The following is a 21,729-nucleotide window of genomic DNA, read 5'->3' as shown; positions in this document are numbered from 1 at the left end:
TCGGACATCCCCCAAGGGGTCCTAGATTGGAGAGGGTGCAGGCCGAGCTGAGGGACACCCTTCTGTGCACGAATTTCATGCATCAGGCCTCTAGTTTTAAATAAAAGGGAATTCACTAGTAGAGTTAAACATTTACAGAATATATTGACTTGGATAATTTAGGGCCTAAGGTTGGAAATCATAGAAAGATCTAAATTATCTTAGTAACTGAGTCTACGGACAGAGACGGCGGGAGCCTCTGTGGGCAACGCTGTCCCGCTCATCCTACAGGATCCAGGCATGGGCTCGGACCCAGCCTCGGCTTCAATCGCGGCCAGGCAAGGCGATGGCCAAGGTATCCGTGCTGAACGTGGCGGTGCTGGAGAATCCGAGCCCTTTCCACAGCCCTTTCCAGTTCGAGATCAGCTTCGAGTGCAATGAGGCTCTGGCGGATGACCTAGAGTGGAAGATAATTTATGTTGGCTCAGCTGAGAGTGAGGAGTTTGATCAAATCCTAGACTCAGTGCTGGTCGGCCCTATCCCAGCAGGGAGACACATGTTCGTCTTTCAGGCCGATGCTCCCAACCCATCCCTCATTCCTGAGAGCGACGCCATTGGTGTGACCGTGGTCCTCATCACCTGCACCTACCATGGGCAGGAGTTCATCCGTGTGGGCTACTACGTCAACAATGAGTACCCCGACCCAGAGTTGAGGGAGAACCCACTCCCAAAGCCAGACTTCTCTCAGCTCCAATGGAACATCTTGGGCTCGAATCCCTGAGTGACCCGTTTCCACATCAACTGGGACAACAACACGGACAGGCTGGAGGCCATAGAGAACCAGGACCCTGACCTAAGCTGCAGCCTCCGCATCAACTGTACCCCTGTCAAGGGCTTGGGGGTCCCTGGCTGCATCCCTGGCCTCCTCCCTGAGAACTCCATGGACTGCATCTAACTGAGGTCTTAACTGGGGGACTCCAGGCACTACCTGGGCCTAGCTAGGACTATGGCCAGTCTCCCAACACATCTGGAGGGGGCAGTTAGGCCTCTCAGAGAGTCCTCTGGGGGCCACCTGGAAGACTTTGGGGCCATCAACTATATTCAGGCCTATCAAATTGATCCCCGAGGAAAGAATGGGCCTCAGGTCTCTCCCAACCTCAGCCCAGAAAGATTCTCTCACCTTTACTGCCCTGGCCTATAAAAAGCAGGTGCTTTAGTTCTTAATTCTCTCTAACTCGTGTCCTTTCTCTCTTCCACACATAAGCCATTGTGTCACCAGGCTCCCATGTAAGTACCATTGACCCAGAGCTCTTCCCACAGACCTCCCTGGCCTTCCTTGAGGCTTTCTTGGTCAGTGGTTCCAGCCCTGTTGGACCAAAGGCTCTGCCATTTCCCTTCCCAAACATTTGAGTAGATCCACCCAGCTTTCTGGAGTCAAGGAATCTGAGTTAGAAGGTAGAGTCAGACACAATTTCTGTCCTTTTCCCAGAACAATTTTTAGGTCTTTTCAATCCAGCAGCCCCTGGAAAACTGTTCACAAAAGTGTGATCAGCTGGATGCTGAGGAATAATGGTTGATTCTCCTCTCAGTCACAACCACCTCCTTGTTACCTCCTAACTGGATCTGGATTTCCCTGGAGGCTGCCACTGTTGGAGCAGCCGACCAGGCTTTGCTGTTTTGGCATCAGGGCCTCTGGCTGCCTTTGCCTTCTGCTAAGACCTTATGCTCTCACAGGCTACGGAGTGATTGCAGGCATGGGAAACAGTAGGGACCCTGAAAACCACCTTCCTCTGCCATGTTCCCCATCCCTTCGCTGCTACGTGGATGCTGTTGATTACAGTTTGTATATTAAAAGGTTTTGTATTAAATATGTTTGGTTGATCTAAAAAAGAATAAAATAAAAAAATAAATTATCTTAGAAACTAACATTTAGATGTGTAGCTACTACCAAATCTTTCATATTCCTTCCCTTCTTTATTATTCTCTTGCCCTGGGATCTGCTTGTTTCAAGAATTTGTGTCCTATAACAAACTTTGCCATGCACTAAAATCCCCATAGCCTTTCATCATTGGTTGGCTTTCTCCCTTGCTTGTCTGTTCTTATCTTTTGGTCAAATCCCTGAACAGATTCATAGCTCAGCTCTGGTTTCACTTGGACTTAAAGACACTGTGTTTTTTTCACAGGAGAAGACTTTAGCTAATCCCAGAAAGGGCCTGATTAGCTTTCATAGTACTTATGGCTGTCATATTATTTTGTCTGTCAAAGATAGAACATGACAATCACCTATCCCTCAACCACGGAAGATAAATACCCTTTTCCAGCCTCACTTCTGTCAGAAATAAATCTCTCAGTCATATTCCCTTGAATATCCACCCCTAAATGGCCATTTCTGCCTGACACAGGAAAGGTTTCTGCCTCAGCACCAGGAAGAACCTCATTTGTTATTTGGAAGGCAGTGTTTTCCAGAAAACAAACACAGGTTTGGTAACCCATCAGTAATGGTAGCTACTCACAGAGGTGCTAGAGAAATGATCCATGAGAAGGGTTCTGGAAATTTCTAGTCTTAATAGATAGTTCCTAAATTAGGGAACAGATTGGTTTGAGTTTTAACCCACCATTTAATGACTCTGAGACCTTTGGGTGTGTCACTTAATTTTTCCCATCTTCAGTTTCCTCAAGTAATTCAGTTCACAATTAATAAACATAACACTGAGGGTCAAGGTAATTCACCAAATATTTATGAAGTATCTATACAAGCAGGGCCTCTGCTTGCTCCTGGGAATACAAGAATGAATAAATTGGACACCATCTCTGCTCCAATAGAAATTGTGGTCTACAGTTAGGCACGTATAAAAAAGTGAGGAAAATTCCTGACCATAAGAATCCTTTGAGAATTCAGTGAAATAACATAAATAAAGCATGTGGCACATAGTAGACTATCAATATACAGTATAATCACTGTGTCAAATATTTAGAAAGTTTCATATGTAACAATTGGATTAATTTCAATATGTTCAATAGGATCTTGCCTGAAAGCTTAGCTTCCTGTCCTTAGAATTCTCTTATTTAAGGAGATCAAGGACCCTCTCCAAAGAAAACCTCATGTGAAAAATACAGCTGAACTGAGCATATTCAAGTTTGTAAATATGTGGAACCTAATTTTTTCATCAGTCTCTCCATTGTAAATATGGAATACTTTTGAAATTTAACAAGTAGCTTGGACTTTTCAGAGGGAAGAAACTAAGGAAGTTGAAAGCAATAATATTCCAGCAGCTAAACAAGGCTTTAATGACTACACAATGGTATTTTAAAATAGCCCTGCAGGAGTCACTCAGTAATGGCTTAGTTGGGTTAGACTCTCTCAGCTAAAGGCCAAAAATGAAATAGGAAATTGAAGCAATTTTCCTAAGTAATTTAGGGGGAAAGTACTTCATCTCCATTGTTGAGGTACAATGATTGACACATATCTCTGACCTGAGAGTGGAGACCTGGCCATTGTGAAATCAGGACTGAGTCTATCATCTAGGAAATGTGGAGTGGGGCCTGTGAACAAACAGAGATAACTGGGAGGAAAACACAGTCTTGTTCAGTATAAGGTCTGGATGGCTGCTCTGCTCACTGCATCAATTTGTTCATCTTTCTGTTGCAAATGACCACCTCAACATTCCAGTTCTGCTAATAGAATATGTTTAGTTATATTAATGTGGTATTTTCCCAGGAGTTATTCTCCTCACTTTAAATGCAGCAGAGTGGTAATTTCTGAACCTAGAGAACAGTGAACATGCAAAGTCAGAGAGTTGGGCAAACAATTGCACAGCAGTCATCATAACAACTCAATAGGAAAACAGTATCCTCCCTGGGCTGCCAAACAAAATTACACCACATAAATTTAAAGGCACTAAGACCTTGTTTTTATTTGACCTTCCTAGCAGTGTCTCTCTGGCAGGTTGTTTACTTAGCACTCAATATGAGCAATTGTACCAATTCATTAAAAATAAACAAATGACCTCCCTCTTGGTGACTGCTTTATCATTCCAGAGTCCAACCTCCAGCAATAATTTTGCCAAGATGAGCTCTGGCAGAAAAGGGAGCTATTGGGTGTTGGGCCTATCAATTTGGCTCTGTTTCTTCTGGGCCATACACAGTTACTTCAGATAAATCACAGTAGATTGTCCTTTAACTAGTGAGAAGCATATTCCACAGGGAAAATGCAACTTTAGAGACAAAAAGGATTTTAATAAATGACTCCACCACTTACTGTGTAATTTTTGGTAAATTATCCAACCTCTCTGAATTTGCTTTCTCGTTGACACAATGGATATTTATGTGTATTACTTTGTTAACGTAAGTAAAGTCCTATCACAGGGCAAATACATATTTAAGTGTATCTTCTCTCAGACCTAGTAAATATGCCTCTCTCTCTTCCTTTCCAGGTGTCAGTGTGTTGACCAGGCCCAATGCTCTCTAATGCAGAAGCAGAATAGGGCACAAGACATCCATAACTCAGATATCACTCTAATTATATGAAATTACTAAAGTTGATTCATCTTAGCAGTTGGTCTCTTGAGAGAAATGAAGTAGACTAAAGAATATGGACTGAAGCTCCAGATACTGTATTGGATATAGTTTCCCTTAGTACCCATTCACCTCCACTCCACTTCCAAATGCTCAGCAGTATCAAACCAGAAGTCAGAAACAGAGGTCACGCCTTTTGGATGGAGGAGATGATATACTGAATTGAGTAAAATCCATTCCTCTGGAAGACAATTTTACCATTCACAACACTTAGGGTTGTGGCATTTATCGGAATGGTTCTAATGGAAAGGTAATTCTGATCTTTATTTTAGCTGTGGCTGCCTTGAAGGGCTCAGTATAACTATCACCCAATCCTTTTAAATATGTCCCTTAGTTCTATTGAGGTCAAATTTAGCACTTTGTCAAAAATACAAAAGTATTTTTATTGCCATGCATTAGTGGACAAGATATTTCTAATTCCTAAATTCCTCATCAGGTGTTTTTTGTTTGTTTGTTTGTTTGTTTGTTTGTTTTGAGAGTTACCATAAAAAATAATAGCAGTAACTTTTTTCAACCCACAGAATATTCCTCGGTTCACTGAAGCAATAAATCAAACAGGCTCCATATCCTTTATAGATGCCCAGAAAATAACAAGTACTAAAATAAACTACTTCAATTCTCTATTTGTTATATATGTAATATATACAAAGGCCCTCCTGCAATAGTATTCTTATGGATTTTTCTGTCTCTCTTTCCCCACTTGGCCACCCTGGTCAACCACATCTCTTTCATGAAATATCTCCATAAAGCAAAATTGCAAGGATAAAAAAGTTTCTGCTCAAAAACCATTATTAGTTTGGATGATCGTTGGTTTTGTGAGTGATGGGGACCACTTACAAAGGGAAGTTCATCTACATGCCATATGTTTGTACACACAAATCAGACTACTTTCTACATTCTCCCAGCACCCTTGCCTCAATGTCTGGACTGTAGTGACTCTATCCACTTGGAATGCTCTTCACTTATATTTCTGTGTTGAGGTTTCATATTTATCTGTATTGGAAACAACAAGAACACAATCACTATATCTACTCCTGCTGTAAATGATGGTGTGGGGGAAATGAAGGGTGGTTGGGTGGATTGGCAATGTTCATATTAAAGGAAGACAGTCCTATCAAAGCATTTGAGATTACCTAGATTAAGGAAACACTATCATCCTAAGGCTTTGTACTGCTGAATTATTCAGTCCTTAAACAGAAACCTCTGTTTATTAAAGTACTTTATGGTCTGTGCGCACATAAAGTCACTTGGAATTTGGTATAGGCTGTGCGCTATAGCCAGTTGTGCTACATATTAGACTAAGAGCCTTTTGTTGTCCTTTTAAAAAATCTTTATTGTTGAAAGTATTACATGTCCCCTTTCTTGCCCCATTGATGTCTTCTAGCCCACCTCCACCCCCGCCCTAGCCCTTCACCACCCTATTGCCTGTGTCCATGGGTTATGCATATATGCATACAAGTTCTTTGGTTGATCACTTCTCACCCACACACCCTACCCTACCTTCCCTTTGAGATTCCACAGTCTATTCTATGCTTCTATGTCTCTGGATTTATTTTCTTCATTAGATCCACATATGAGTGACATCATGTAATACTTGTCTTTCTCTGACTGGTTTATTTCACTTAGAATAATAGTCTCCAAGTCCCTCCATATTGTCTCAAAGAGTAAGAGATTCTGCTTTTTACCACTGCATAGTATCCCATTGTATAAATGTACCACTGCTTTTTAAGCCACTCATCTACTTATGGGCACATGGGTTGTTTCCAGATCTTAGCTATTGTAAATTGCACTACTATGAATACAGGGGTGCACATATTCATTCTGATTTGTGTTTTGGGTTTCTTAGGATATATTCCTAGAAGTGGGATTACAGCATCAAATGGTTAGTTCCATACTTAATATTTTCAGAAAACTCCATACTGTTTTCCATAATGGCTATACCAATCTGCATTCCCATCAACAATGTACTAGGGATTCCTTTTCTCCACATCCTCATTAGCACTTGTCATTTGTTGTTTTGTTGATGGTAGCCATTTCTGACAGGTGTGAGGTAATAACTCATTGTTGTTCTAATTTTCATCTCTGATGATCAGTGACTGAACATTTTTTCATATGTCTCTTGGCCATCTGTATGTGTGCTTTAGAGAAGTGTATATTTAGGTCCTTTGCTCATTTTGTTTTGTTTTGTTTTGTTGTGTGTGTGTGTGTGTGTGTGTGTGTGTGTTATTGAATTGTCTTCCTTTTGTTTAGTTGTACAAGTTTCTTGTATATTTTGAATATTAACCCTTTATCAGATGTCTCATTGGTAAATATGTTTTCCTGTAGAGTGGGCTCCCTTTTCATTTTGTTATGTTTTCCTTTGTTGTGCAGAAACTTTTTATTTTGATGTATCCATAAACATATTGCTAGGAGAGATATCTGAGGTTTTGCTGCCTATGGTTTCTTTCTAGGATTTTTTTGGTTTCACAGCTTACATTTAAGTCTTTTATCCATTTTTATTTTATTCCTGTGTATGGTGTAAGTTGGTGGTCTAGTTTCATTTTGTTGCATGTATCCATGCAATTTTCCCAGCACCATTTATTGAAGAGACTGTCTTGACTCCATTGTATGTTCTTGCCTCCTTTGTCAAATATTAATTGAGCATGATGGCTTGGGTCAATTTGTGGGGTCTCTATTCTGTCCCATTGATCCATATACCTATTCATATATCAATACCAGGCTATTTTGATTACAGTGGATTTGTAGTATAACTTGATATCTGGCATTGTGATTCCTGCAATGTTGTTTTTCTTTCTCAAGATTACTGGGGCTATCCAGAGTCATTTTTGGTTTTGTATACATTTTTTGAGTATTTGTTCTAGATCTGTAAAATATGCTGTTGGTATTTTAATAGGGATTGCATTGAATCTGTACATTGCCTTGGGTAGTATGGACATTTTATTTATGTTAATTCTACCAATCCATGAACACAGTATAATTTTCCACTTGTTTATATCTTCTTCTATCTCTTTTTTCAATGTCCTGTAGTTTTTCTGAGTACAAGTCTTTTACCTCTTTGATTAAGTTTATTCCTATGTATCTTAATTTTTTTGTTGCAATGGTAAATTCCATTATTTAGTTTGTTTAGTTTCTCTCTCCGAGAATTCATTATTGGTGTATGAAATGCCATTGATTTTTGGGTGTTTACTTATATCCTGCTACATTGCCAAATTAATTTATTAAATCTCCTAGTTTTTTGGTGGGATCTTTGGTTTTTCTATGTAAAATATCATGTCATCTGCAAATAATGACAATTTTACTTCCTTCTTTCCAATTTGGACGCCTTTTATTTTTCTTTCTTGTCTGATTGCTGTGGCTAGGACTTCCAGTACTATGTTGAATAAAAGTGGTGAAAGCGAACACCTCTGTCTTGTTATTGTTGTTAGGAGAAATGGTTTTAGTGTTTGCTCATTGAGTATGATGTTGGCTGTAGATTTGTCATATAGGGCATTTATCATGTTGGGGTATGCTCCCTCTATTCCCACTTTACTGAGAGTTTTTAATCAGAAATGGGTGTTGAATTTAGTTGAATGCTTTTTCTGCATTGATTGATATGATCATGTGATTTTTGTCTTTCAATTTATTTATATGATATAGCACATTTATTGATTTGCAAATATTATACCAGCCTTGCATCTCTGGAATAAATCCCACTAAGTTATGGAGTATGATATTTTTAATATATTACTGGATCTGATTTGCTAATATTTTTGTTGATTAATTTAGTATCTATGTTCATCAGGGATATAGGCCTGTAATCCTCTTTCTTTGTAGTGTCTTTATCTGGCTTTGGAATTAGGATAATGCTGGTTTCATAAAAAGAAGTTGGAAGTGTTCATTCCTCTTGGATTTTTTTGATAGTTTGAGGAGGATAGGTGATAATTCTTTGAATGTTTAGTAAAACTCTCCTGTGAAATAATCTGGACCAGGATTTTTGTTTCCTGGGATTTTATTTTGATTACTGCTTCCATATCATCAATTTTTATTGGCCTATTCAGGTTTTCTGATTCTTCCTTATTCAGTTTTGAGAGATTGTATTTTTCTAGGAATTTGCCCATTTCCTCCACCTTGTCCAGCTGATAGCCATAGAGTTGTTTATAGTATTTTCTTATAACCCTTGGTATTTCTGTGATATCAGGTGTTACTTCACAGCTTTCATTTCTGATTTTATGTATTTGGGTCCTCTCTCTTTTTTTCTTGATAAGTCTGGCTAACATTTCATCAATTTTGTTTATCTTTTCAAAGAACCAGCTCTCGGTTTCATTGATTTTTTTTTTTTTTTTTTTTTTTTTTTTTTGGTATTGGTGTTTTAGTCTCTATGTCATTTATTTCTGCTCTGATATGTATTATTTCTTCTATCTATTTGCTCTGGGCTTTTCTTGTTGTTCTCTTTCTAATTCTTTATCTTGTAGTGTTAAATGGTTTATTTTTACTTTTTCTTGTTTTGTAAGGTAGGCTTATAATGCTACGAACTTCCCTCTCAGGACTCCTATTGCTGTGTCCCAGAGATTTGGGGTTTTTATGTGTTCATTTCCATTTGTTTCCAGGAAGTTTGTGATTTCTTTATCTCATTAGTAATCCATCCATTACTTAATAACATGCATTTGGCCTCCATGTGTTTCAATGTTTCTGAGTGTTTTTACTGCAGTTGATTTTTAATTTCATGCCTTTGTGATCTGAGAAGATGCTTAGTATGGTTTCAGTCTTTGTGAACTTATAGAGAATTGTTTTGTGTCCTAACATGTGGTCTATCTTTGAGAATGACCCATGTGTGCTCGAGTAGAATGTATATTCTGCTGCTTTGGTGTGCATTATTATATAAATATCAGTTAAATCTTTCTTATGCAGTGTGTCATTTAGAGTCATTGTATTCTTGTTAATTTTTTGTCTGAAAGATGTTTCCAGTGAAGTCAGTGGTTATTAACATTCCCTACTATGACTGTATTGTTGTCGATCTCTCCCTTAAAGTCATCTAGGATATTTTTTAGGTATATACTTAGGTGCTCCTATATTGGGTGCTTATAGGTTTACCATGGTTATATTCTCTTTTTGGATTGATCCCTTTAGTATTATGTAGTGACCTTTATAGTCTCTTATGAGGCCTTCATTTTGAAGTCTATTTTGTCAGATATGAGTATTGCTACCCTAGCTTATTTTTTGTTTCTGTTTGCATGGAAAATTTTTGGCCATCCCTTCACTCTCATTTGTGGGGAGCTGATATAGGGTTAAGCCTCGAACTGACCTGTGGGCAAAGTCACAAACAAGTCCCAGCTTAGAGGGCACAGTCCTCTTAAGCATAATTAGGCTTGACCTTATGACGCTCCCTAGATCTTACTTGGGAAGTTAATGGGCTGAGGGAAGTGCAACAAGAACAAAAACAAGTGAAACTCACAATAACTGTGTAACTATGGAAACCACTACCTTGTTTACCTCTCACTATAAAATAAAGGCTCAGCTTGCCTTGGGATCTTTCTCTGTGGCCTCAGCCAGGCACAGGAAGATCCACGGAGACTAAAGAGAGCTAGAGAGTTCTGAACGCTGTCTCCATGTAAAACATTCTTCGCCGACTCCGTCCACACCTTTGGGAACCCCTGGACCACTGGGGCTGGCCCCCAGCACTCATTGTGTGTGAATTTTTTGTTCTGAGGTGGGTCTTTTGTATACAGCATATAGTTGGATCATGTTTTTGTATCCATTCAGCTACCCTCTGTCTTTTGATTGAAACATTTAATCCATTTATATTTAAGATTATTATTAAGAGGTACTTATTTATTGTCATTTTAATTCTGTATGCCTATGTTTCTCTCAATATATATTTCTTATTTTCATTACAGCAGTCCCTTTAGCATTTCTTATAGTGCTGTTTTGTTGGTGATAAACTCCTTTAGCCTTTTTTTGTCTGGAAAGTTTTTTATTTCACCATCTATTTTGAATGATAACCTTGCTGAATATAGTAATCTTGGTTTGAGATCCTTATTTTTCATTATCTTGAATACATCATGTCATTTCCTTCTGGCCTGTAGAGTTTCTGATGAGAAATTAGCAGACAGCCTTATGGGAGCTTTTTTGTAGGTAACACTTTGGTTGTTGCCACTATGATTCTTTCTTTGTCTTTAATTATTGGTGTTTTAGTTATGATGTGTCTGGGCATGGGCCTGTTTGGGTTCTTCTTTCTTGGGGTTCTCTGTGCCTCCTGGACTTGTGTGACTTTTTCCTTCAGTAGGTTAGGGAAGTTTTTTCCATTATTTCTTCAAACATCTTCTCTATCCCTTGCTCACTTTCTTCTCTTTCTGGCACACCTATTATATGAATATTATTATATTTCATATTGTCCCTCAGCTCCCTTAAGCTGTCCTCCTGTTATTTAATTGTGTTTTTTTTTTCTTTTTGGTTCTTTGAGTGATTTTTTTCTGTCCTACCTTCTAATTCCCTGATCCTCAGCTTCCCCTAATCTGCTGTGTATTCCTTCTACTGTATTCTTTATTAGTGCTATGTGATTCTTCATAGTTACTACATATTTTCTCAAGCTGTTGAGCATCTTTACCATCATTATTTTGAACTCTATATCTGATAAACTTTTTATCTTCATTTCATTTAGCTCTTCTTCTGGAGAATTATCTTGGTCTTTCATTTGGGGGTTATTTTTTGTCTCCCCATTTTGGCTGCCTATTGGGTTTGTGATTATGTATTAGGTAGATCTGTTATGCCTCTCATTAACTAGGGCAGGACAGCATCAAATGCTATTTCTGATTAATTAGAAAGGCAAAGACTCAAAGCCTCCAGAGACCTGCCTTTGCCTGTATAATGATTGGATTCAGTCTTGAGTAGCCTCAGGCAACTGTTCACAGGTAGGTTGAGATGTTTTCCAACAGGGTGGGGCATTTGCTTCTGCCTGGAGGCTAATTGTTATTCTCAGTCTCATAATGACCCTCAGAAACTCCACAGGGTGGACAAGGGGTTTTCCAACAAGGTGAAGTGACTATCTTCTCTGCAGACAAAAACCACTTTGATAACAAGGGTTGGCCTGAGAAAGATGTCCTCTGCAGCATGAGGGAATGACTCAGCACAGAAAATCAGGCTGTCTGCCTTCTGAGTTCCAAAGCCAAAGCCCCCAAACCTGGCCTCTGCTCACACAGCTCTAGTCCACTCTGTCCTTCCTCTTCCAGAGCCCAAGATGAGTGGCTGCAAATGAAATTTTGTGCATTGGATCATTAATAGAGTGCCTATATATCCAGCTATCTCTCCTTGGCAGACAATAATCCTGTTGCTTTTCACAGCCAACTGTCATGTGGGTACCATTATCAGTTCTGGTGCTCTCTACTGGGGAGCTCAACTTGGGGTTTAGACCCTAAAGTTCTCAGTGGCTACACTCCACAGTTGATATATCCCTCCAGAACTTCAGCTGCTATCTGTGTAAGCCCAGTCAGCTCTTTCTAGCTTCCTACTAGTCTCTATGTGGTCTCCACTTCCCAAACTTGGTTATTAGCATTCTCTCCAGCTAGTCTTCAGGTCATCATTCAGGATTTTTTGTGTGTGTGGTTATTTTTGGGGGGGGAGGGGTTTTTGTTTGTTTGTTTTGTTTTTTTGTATTTTAGTTGTAATTACAATTTGGTCCTGCTATTGTGTCTGTATAGCATCCACTTATTCTCCTGCCATTTTTAATTGTTTTGTTGTCTTTTGAGAGGCAACCAAGGTGTAGAGAAGAGAAGAGCTTCCTAAGATAACCAAGGTCTTAATAGGAAACATTCTCTGTGAGAAAGGCCTGGTCACAGAACATGACTGAAGTGCTTTTAATTACAGGGCTATCTAGTGCTTACTGTTACATTATTTCCAGTATTATATGTAAAGTAATTTTCTTCCACCTTCCCAGCCTTTTAGCAAAATTTATTTAACCACCAGCCTTGTGTATGTGTGAAACTTCAGAGGAGGAGAGAAGGATAGAGGGTGACGAGTGCCCAGCAGCACAACATGGTATGGAATGAGAAAGCCTTCCTTAAAGTTGGAGTGCTCACCAAGATCAAGAATTCAGCAGCAGTAGGAACTCAGAGCCAGGGTGGCTGGAAAAAATCAAGATCCCATGAACTCTTAGAGTTAATGGAAATTATTCGGTGCCCTCCCCTATCCCTCACATGTGTAATGGATATAAACCAGTTTGAGTTACATATTAAAGGATACACTAAACCCAGAAAGCTAAAGAACTTAGATAATAAATAAGAAGGTAACATGAGAGCAGAATATCCATTCATGAAAATACAAGTGAAATGCCATATTATCAACAAAGAAATAAAAAATTAAGAGAAGGTGGAAGAAAGCAGGAGAAAGCACTGAAGGGACTGCAAGGCAGGAACAAGACAAGGGGCAGGTGGTAGATACATATTTTTCACCATCCCTTCCACTGCTGCATACTGCCAATCACTTCCCTCACAACTCTTGCCCTGGACTTCCTTCTCATTGCTTGTGTGTCTCCACATGTCATAAAAATCTCCAAAAGTGGAAGTCCTTGTGGTAAAGGAGAAGGTAGTGGGAAAAGGAAGGAACTTTTTACAGCAATTTTAAAAGCCTCATATTGAGATTGTCCAAATGTATTTCTTCACTATTCTGTTGTTTCAAGTACTTCTCAAAAGGTCTACCCACATTTGTTAAATAAAAACTTTTGAACTGTCAGATTTTATATGATATTCCACCTATGTTTCCCTTTATACAAGAAGACATTAAATATGTATTAAACACAGGTGACTCAAAAGTCTTAGCTGTGATTAGTTTGTGAAGAGTATAATTCAGTTTTTCTAATAAAAAATGAAATTTAAAATATCTTTGGAGTTCTTGAAACTTATAATATTGAAAATTTCTCTAGGTATTTCTCCAGTAATTTGTTAGAGAAAATACATTCAGGAAGAAATTTTATTTGACCATCTTTTATATGTTAAAAACTTAAAACAATATCTGAGGGAGAATATATAATCTGTCTGAGGGAGAATATATAAACCTGAAGTTAGAAGGGACAATAGAGATTGCCTAGTTCAAACCTTTTGTTTTACAGATGAGAAAACGAAATCTAGGTCAGGTTCAAAGGATTAGATATTATTATTTTCATTCTATTATAAACATTGGGTTATATAAAATAAACTATGTTTCAAATAGAACCTATAAATTTAAGAACCTACTGAGTATATACACAGTGATTTATAGTGATGATAATGATGATTATAAAGATTTCATTACTAGCTCAATTCTTCATCTCTCCTTACATTCACACACTTTGCCATGTGATTTTTAAGGAAAAGAATGGAGTATATTTATCTTCTCCTTGGCTTTGAGTTTAGCCAAGTGACCATCTTTGTCCAATAGATTTAAGTGAGAGTTACAGTGTGTGATGTTATGCCCAGAGTTCAGGGTCCCCAATAATCCACCACCAGGGAGCCTTTTCCAATGCAAAAGCAAAGGGTCTTTTATTCAAGCCCGGGACTTGGTCCCCCTCCTGCCTCCATTACTGGATGCAAGAGAGAGCCCCGAGTTCCAAGAGAACAAAGAATTTACAGGGCTTGGGGTTGGGGGGTGGGGGCACACTCTGACCACTGATTTGGTCAATTCCGGTTGGTTGAGTGAGGGCTAGGGGCTAGTGACGCAAGGGCAGGGTGCAGCTAGGGTCTGGTTACACAAAGACAGGGGGGTGGCTAGCATACTCTTGGCCTTGGGCTAGTTTTCCCCACTTTCCCATTGGCCGAGATAAGGGCAGGCTGAGTAACTGATACATTCTGCGGCTTTTTCTTGGAAGAGGGGTTAAGGACACAGCTATCAGTCCTGTTCTGTCCTTTCATGTGAGACAGATCTGATCTTGGACCTTAAAAGTTCTGTGGGTGTGTTCTTGCTGACTTAGACCACACTCATCATTATGAGAAGACATTTATTATCTAAAGCACTGGTCCAAGGAGCATGAGGAACTGTGGGAAGAGCTCAGGAGATTTATCTCAGTGCTGCGGCAGATGCAATGGCGTGAGCACACTCCGCCTGCACAAACTTCCTCGGCACACCAGGAAGTGGCATTGCCCGCCTGAGCTGACCTCCTAGAGCCCCTACATAGTACCCTGATCTTTCCTACTATTGGTTGCCCTATGGATGTTGTAAACTTCTGATTGGTCTGGAATGTTATATATACTGCTGCACTCACACAATAAAGTTGGATTTGCGTCACTGAACCGTCCCCGGAGCCGGGCATGCTTCGTTAGGACTCCGTTCGGCCTCACCCCCGCGGACCGCCTGTATCAGCTGGCGCCACGAACAGGGATTCCCTGATCAAAAGGAAAGTCGGCAGGCAAGCCTAAGGTCGGGTGAGTGCCCCTCTGTAACTATGGGAAACTTTCGGGCGCTCCATGCGTTACAGAGCAGGCGAGTAAAGGTAACAGAAAAGGAGCTACAAAAGCTCTGGGCTATCCTAATAGCATTTAACCCCTGGCTCTCTGCCACCGGCAGTGCGGGCTGGGGAACAGAAGACCCTTTACCTCCCTATTCCCCTCCAGAGCCCTCTGCCCCCACAGATTCCTGGGCTGTTTTCGATAAGACAAAAGAAGTTTCTCAAAGCTCAAGGAAGGCTGAAACTGAGAGAGAAAAAACCTCTAGCGAGGTGAAAGCAGGGAAGTCTCACCAGGAGGCTTCCTGCGGAGTCACTCCCTCGCTCCCCTAGCAGAGCGAACAAAAAGTTTAACTGCCCATTGGCCCCCAAGTAAAAAAAAAAAAAAAAAAAAAAAAAAAGGGGGGCCGTTGCCATGGAGGTTGCCATGGAGAGCAGGGAGAGAGAGTTCTTTGTTGATTTTTGCTTATCTAAGGTATTCGAGGACCCTAGCTACTAGCAGACAAACTTATCTCTGTCCAGTTTTCTTCTCTTTAACCCTTCCAATACTAAATTAGACTAATACAATATACTTAAGATTACACAAGAAAGGAAGCACCTACTTTTATTAATCTAAAGAAATGCTGAATGTTAAACTTGCCAACTAAAAGTTTAAAGTTCTAGTTAAATTAAATTGGGAAAAATTATAATTGTGGTAACTAAATGCCTAAAGTATAGAAAAAAAAAATCTTGTCAGTTTTAATTTAATTGATATCTCTTAATAATTATAAAAGGTATATAATCTTTAAATCATATATATACATATATATTTGATGGTCTTCCAAGTTGGATTTCAAAACTATAACCAAGGAATGACTTTGGGACATTTCATGGGCCCTGAAATGTTTTCAAAAGTTTATTCTCTCTTCTTAAAGGATTTTTAATAAAGCCAATTTAATATACTTGAAATCACATGGAAAGCTTTATCAAATATAAATTAATAAATATATTTTAAGTTTTTGCCTCTAAGAAAGGGAAAAACAAGTTATTTTGTTTGATATTTCTTAAAATACAGCAGTAGAATTTTAAGATGTAATTTAAAATAACAAAAGCTCCTCGCCGCTGCATTTTAAATTAGGCTGGAGGTGAGGCAGCGCTTGCACCTCGTGAATCAGACATAAAACTTTACTAAATTTACTAACTTTATTAATAAACATATCTACTATAAGAAGCCAGTATCTTTGTAAGCAATTGAATCCTAGTAAAGTAAAATTCTTCTAAAAAAGTTACTGAAGGCTTCCCATGATCCCTCTGTATATGCAAATAAGCCGAAAGGGAATGCTATTTAAAAATATTATTTTAAATTTAATAAAAAGGAGAAATTTAAAAATTTTGAAATATCTTCCACTAATATTTATAGGATAATCTAATAATTTGCTGTTAAAATACCAAATCTGAAAGTACAGTCACCATAAATGTTTAATGACTTTGACTTGAAATACATGGCCTTGCGGTACTATCAGTCAACATCCAGAAAGTAACCCTGTAGGTTACTTAGTGTAAAAGAAAAAGATTTTTTTTAAATTAAAATTCTCCAAGTCTAACCCAGCAGGAGGAGGACGAGCTGGACAACAAATAGCATGGAGACCACCTGGGACATGGTAAAGAAGACTGTACAGAGAACATCTTTCTTGCCATGCTAGCAGTAATCATCTGTATGGTATAATATTACCTAGGGCAAATGTGGAAGTATTTCAGACTTATGCTCCTGACCCTTCATGGGTAAGAACCCTTACGTGGGCCGATCCTTCCAGGAGGATCACAGGTAGGGCAAGGAAGCATATGGACAAGATATTATTACACTGCTGTTGCCACCCAGCTTCCCTTTTGTATGACTCTAAATCAAGCCACTGCTCCCTTGTGTGTAAAATTAAAGAGAGGTTTTTGGCCAGCCTGGACCGCAAAGAACGGGGAAGAAATGGCTCAAGTACATGTATTATCTCTACTTGCTCCGGGGAAAGGTGCAGAAAAAATAAGTGTGCTAAGGCACCCCCGCCCCCCCCCCCCCACACACACACACACACACACACTAAGCCTTTACATAAATGGTCTTATGTATGGAATACCACTGAGGAAGAAGTTAATTGGCAAGACTGTTATAGTAATTATCCTACCACCAGCAAACTTAATAATTTTTTTTCTTTGTAGACTGGAGCCCTTATGGTTCTCTGTATAGTATCCTTACATGATATTGTTCTACAATGTCATTATTGTACATTTATCCCAAAAAAGCTTACAAACTAATTCTTTGAATGTTTGGCAGAAATTTAATAAGGACATTAAAGGATTTAATCCCTTCCACTGTGTGGAAGGCCCCCTGAGAAGGCACTTGAGCATTCTATATTGACCTCTCTTGCTCTTTTTGCCAAGAGGGTCCCTCTTCTCACAATCCAATTGCCCACAGCTGTTGCCTGAGCTCTCTGTTCATGCTGAGGTTGAAGCCTCATGGTGACTGGTACCATGGATCTGTCTCTTGCCCAATGGCATAAGCTGGGCCCTAAGGAACCTGGGTTCCCTATGATCAATGCCAGGGCCCCGCCAGCAGGCGAGGGGATCCCAAGGCAATTGCTGGGCATGGAGGCCACGGGGGCATAGGCTACCAAGGAGACAGAACTGTACCTCACATCACCCTGCTTGGCCCCGAAGGATGGCTGGTTAGTCAAAGACGGGTAAGATTCCTCGAGGAGGAACAACCTAAGACAGGCACAGTCGCAGAGGGGCCAGCAGAAGAGAACTTGGGGGTCAACAGAGGTGGAGCACAGATCCTCCCCCCCCCCCAACTATGCAGGGGCTTGAACACTCACCCCTTCTGAGGGAGGTCTCCTGCCCCCATGGCTGCTGCGCTTCCCACGTCCAGCTCAGATCGGTACCCAGGTAACAGAAAGAGACTTGGCCCAGCTGAGATCAGTACCCAGACAACAGAGACTTGGCTGACAACAACTACCCTATATCTACAACCAGCCTAACACCAGGAATGCTCAGGGCTTTCTCAAGGATGCAAAATAATCCTTTCCATTAACATTTACAGTGTAAACTAAGATTGTTTTTAAAGTATTAAATTTGACAGTAAAATAGCAGTCAGGTTTTCAGATTAAAATTGGCTCAAGAAGTATTAACCAAAATTTTCATTTCATGGAAAAATTGCTTAACATACAATGAACCTAAAACAGTCATATTTTTGTGCAAAAAATTAAAATTTAAAGTTAACTAGACTGCATTACAAAAATTTTCCAAAAGCCTCCTCATAATTAAATCAAAAAAGGGGGGATAGTGGAAAAATACCATGTAAGGAAAAATATCCTGTAACTAAATTACATCTAGAAAAATTTTTTCATTTATAATGCTAACAGGGAGACACCCAGGAAAACACACATGGTGTCAAAATAAGCCAAAGGAAAATCATTTGGGCAAATATAAAAAGGACTCCAAGTAAGATTTCCTTCATTAACCTTTGGTCGAGAATACGTTTGTATGTTTTCAGAAAACAACTCCAAGACCTCGTGGATTCCTGCCCTTAACATCAAACCATGCACCAACAGCGATGAGCTGTAGACCACCACCACCACCATTACCCCCGGTAGAGGAAATGGAGGACCTGACCATAGAGGACAACCAGCCCCAGCGGCGGAGACGACCAAGACACCAATGAGCCCACAACATTACCTGGGAAGACCTCAAGAACCTACAGGATCAAGCTGCACGCATGGCACCAGAAGGCAATGCGTCAGAAGGGACATTATTCCTATTAATGTGTGCCATCATAACAGCAAACTCTCAGGCGCGAGCACAACATGTATGGGTGGCCATACCTCATCCAAGGGTGCTCATGCCTGTCAGCGCCAACAGCCTACAATTCCCCGCTGTCCAAGTGTGTGACTGCTCCTTGGACTTACCCTGTGATGGAGCGGAACTGGTCTCATTGCCATAGACCGGGATGGTATGGGCTGATAGCAGTAGCCCTAACCTGCTTAAGTGGACTCTAGATAATGGGCCTGCCCCGGGACAAGGGTGGATATACCTAGCACCTCATGCAGTAATACCCGAGTGAAACCCGTTGAGTTTAGTTTCTTAAGTGATGCCCTCAGCTGTCTAATCTCCTGGTTAAACCCAGCCAACCTCCTCATTTGGGGAGTCATGATAGTAGGATTCGTTGTAGGAATAGTATTATTTTGCTGTTTACTCAACATGTTCAATAAGCTAAGTGCTCAGCAAGCCATGATTATACACGTACAGCAGGCGCTAATAAGAAAAGAAGGGGGAGATGTGGGAAGAGCTCAGGAGATTTATCTCAGTGCTGCGGCAGATGCAATGGCGTGAGCACACTCCGCCTGCACAAGCTTCCTCGGCACACCAGGAAGTGGCATTGCCCGCCTGAGCTGACCTCCTAGAGCCCCTACATAGTACCCTGATCTTTCCTACTATTGGTTGCCCTATGGATGTTGTAAACTTCTGATTGGTCTGGAATGTTATATATACTGCTGCACTCACACAATAAAGTTGGATCTGCGTCACTGAACCGTCCCCGGAGTCGGGCATGCTTCGTTAGGACTCCGTTCGGCCTCACCCCCGCGGACCCCCTGTATCAAGGAACTATGGAGCAGAGCCATCCACCCCAGCCCACAGATGTATAGTTAGAACCAGAGTTGCTTAGCAAACTTGACCTGAAACAGAACCATCCAGATATGCTCAGCCACATCCTGCTTCCCTGCAGATGCTAAAGCAGTAAGAAATAACTGTTGTTTTGAGCCATTGAATTTTTGGATGCTTTGTTGTGAGAATAGTGAACTATGCAATGATGAACGATTCATTACTTCTGAAACAATTTTTTAAAAATTGTTTTTAGCAGACTTTTAAAACCAAAATGGCTTATTTTCATGTTACTAAATGTTTTCTGGGCTGAATTTTACCCCAAATCAGTTAAAGTAGGCCAGGTTGTGTCTTTTTCTTGTTCAAAGGAAATGCTTCAGAAACCCCAAATTTACTACAAAACAATTTAAGTTCTTAACTTTGCTATAATCCTTTGCAGAATAGCCTCTCACTGATGCTACATATTTCCTAACTTCAGAGTTAGGAATATGGATTTAAATTTTGGGTGTTTCCACTTACTTGTCACTTGACCTTGGCCAATTGCTTTACTTTAGCCCTTAAGACTCAGTTTATCTGTAAAATGGAGCCAATTATACCTACATCATTGGGATATTGTGAAAGTCAGTGATGTGGAATATGGAAAGAACCTGCCATAGTGTTTGGCTTTGGCAGGCATGAGGAGAGAGAGTGAATATTTGCTCTTTTTTTCCCTTTGTTTTTAATTTCATCCATTATATGTTATAGCCCAAATCCCCATTCTCCATGTTGGAGAGTATTGAAGGTAAAATAGAGGTCTTCTGATGCTCATAAAGGAAAAGGCAGTGGTGAGTTTTGTTAGAAATTGTCATCCAGAGAACCATTTTTATTGTGGCCATGCTGATGATGACAAAAGCCAGAACAGAATCCACATTTTTTTTTCACTCTCTGCACTCTGTCAAACTTGAGCTGCGTCTTCTCTTAAGGTAATTACTCCACTTGATTTTCTGCCTCAAAATGGATGTTTAAGGCAATCTTGAGGTCTTCATTCACCCATCTGGTTGGGTATGGGGGCTTTGAGTTTGTACTTTAGGCCCAGTAGGATCTCTGTGGGAATTAGTGTTAAGATTCAGAGTGGAGAATAAGAAGCCTATCTCAGCCTTGACTCAAACACGTAGTGTACAATCCACCTTCTTATTCCATTCAACAATTTCCTTTGGGTGCATGCTCTACTGGTCAGTACCCAGAGTAGTACACAGAGTTGTTTCACTCTTAATTCAGCTCATTCTTAAAAAGCTAGTTCTCATCTTGGTCTGTGATCCCCTATAGTAAAAGAAATTTCCCCTGCCTTCAAGTTTAATAAACCTACTCTATCTGTACAGAGCATATGGCTTTTGTATAATTAGCTACCTTTTATGTGTTTCCATATTATTACCTCTTCCAATTTATTCAGTCTTTATATTACTCAACTTTGGTTTACCTTCCTCAAGGCTAACATAATGTCCTGTCCAGGTGGATATTCAAAAAATATTCAACTTATACAGAAATGATCTATTCTTGTGTATTCATGTTTTTGTCCCATCCAAAAGCAGGCTATATAGAGGAGCTTATAAGTAGCCCTCAACTTTGGGGATTTAACATTTTGACCAATAACTATTGGTCAGCTCTTTTAACAAATTTTAGAATTAAATTGCTCACATATTGCATAACTTTCTTTGTTTGGAGTTATCTTTCCTCCTTGACTGATTCTCTTCTATTTCCCCCTTCAAATCCCTCTTCCCCACCTCCCATCACCACCATACAGAAAATATACCCTCAGAAACTGAGCCGATATAGTTCTCTGATCACACCTTACTTTCTCTGTCTTCCCTAACCAGCCATGTCTTTAAGGCAATTTATCTTAATTCATAATTTCTTTGAGCCTACAGATTGACTTTTTCACATATGCATAACCCATGGACACAGACAATAGGGTGCTGAAGATCTGGGGTGGAGGGCAGGGGAGGGCTGGAGGGGATCAATGGGGGAAGAAAAAAGGACATATTTAATACTTTCAACAAAAAGATTGTTAAAATAATAATAAAAATAAAAAAGATATTCAAATGCCAAAACAAAACAAACATACAAGAAAAAAGAAAGAAAACAATAAAGAAGTTACTAACTTGTAAATTTTTACAAATACGGAA

At 39.8% G+C, this 21,729-nt stretch overlaps 1 pseudogene; it reads left to right on the top strand.

Annotated features, from left to right (window-relative positions):
* The first annotated feature begins 325 nt into the window (after positions 1-325).
* LOC139005123 (histone chaperone ASF1B pseudogene) lies at positions 326-934 on the top strand (annotated as a pseudogene).
* The last annotated feature ends 20,795 nt before the right edge of the window (positions 935-21,729 follow it).

This window comes from Myotis yumanensis, unplaced genomic scaffold (genome assembly GCF_028538775.1).
Source record: "Myotis yumanensis isolate MYYU_CA2020_CCGP unplaced genomic scaffold, mMyoYum1.0.hap1 SCAF_3, whole genome shotgun sequence".
Taxonomy (NCBI): Eukaryota; Metazoa; Chordata; class Mammalia; order Chiroptera; family Vespertilionidae; genus Myotis; species Myotis yumanensis.
The sequence above is the reverse complement of the archived record's forward strand: the minus strand, read 5'-3'. Positions and strand labels throughout refer to the sequence as shown.